Genomic DNA, 942 nt, shown 5'->3' on the forward strand with positions numbered 1-942 from the left:
TCTCTGCAGGCAATCAATTACATTTAAATGAGGATATGTCTTAAAACTATGTAAAATATGAGAAAGAAAAGTCATTTTATTCCTTTTCCAATGTATTGACAAAAGATAAATTGTTTAAACAAATAAAGAAAGTAATTCTGATTTAACATCTACTGTAAATTGATTTTGAATTCTGGAATAGAAAACTTTTTTAAAATATTGTTTTGATACCAATCACAACTAAACATAGAATGAGTTGAATAGTAAGAAAAAATCATATTTTTATTGATTAAGTTATTAAAAACGGCTGTAAAATAGATTTTAGAAAGCGAAGCAGAAGAGAACAAAGAATAATACAGCTTTAAAAATAAGTGAACCAAACGAAAGGAGCATCATGATCATATAAAATGTAAGAAAAATTTTCGACATTCGTTCGTCGGAAAAAAAAAGAAAAAAAAGATTCAGGTTCAGAAATAAAACATAATGCTTAATAATCTTTGATGTGTTTTTCCTTCTTCGAAACATCAATGTTCTATAACCCTATGAGAAATTTAGAAATAGCGAAAGAGAAGCAAAGAACGAAATGAATCAACAACAAAGTGAAGAAAATAAACAGCTATCCCGGTTTTAAAATAATAAGCATAGTGAAAGTAAATTATAAGAACAATAAAAAGCAAGTTGTAATTGATAAGAAATGATAAAAACAGAGATAAAATACAGGTAAAAAAAAAAAAGAAAAAAAGGGAAATATTTGAAGACCTCAAAGAGCAAACTAATCCCAATGCGGAACTGACAAAAAACCGAAGTTATAAGGGACAAGAAAAAATCAATGAAGTAATAAAAATGTCACTTGCTTTTTTTATGATCGCTTTACACCAGAAAGACAACATAAAGCTCGGTACATTGTTGGCGGCATTGATTGATATAAACTTCAATCTTTCGTCGACTCTTCTAAATACAAAG

This window comes from Centruroides vittatus, unplaced genomic scaffold, assembly GCF_030686945.1.
Source record: "Centruroides vittatus isolate TY-2023 unplaced genomic scaffold, ASM3068694v2 contig_391, whole genome shotgun sequence".
Taxonomy (NCBI): Eukaryota; Metazoa; Arthropoda; class Arachnida; order Scorpiones; family Buthidae; genus Centruroides; species Centruroides vittatus.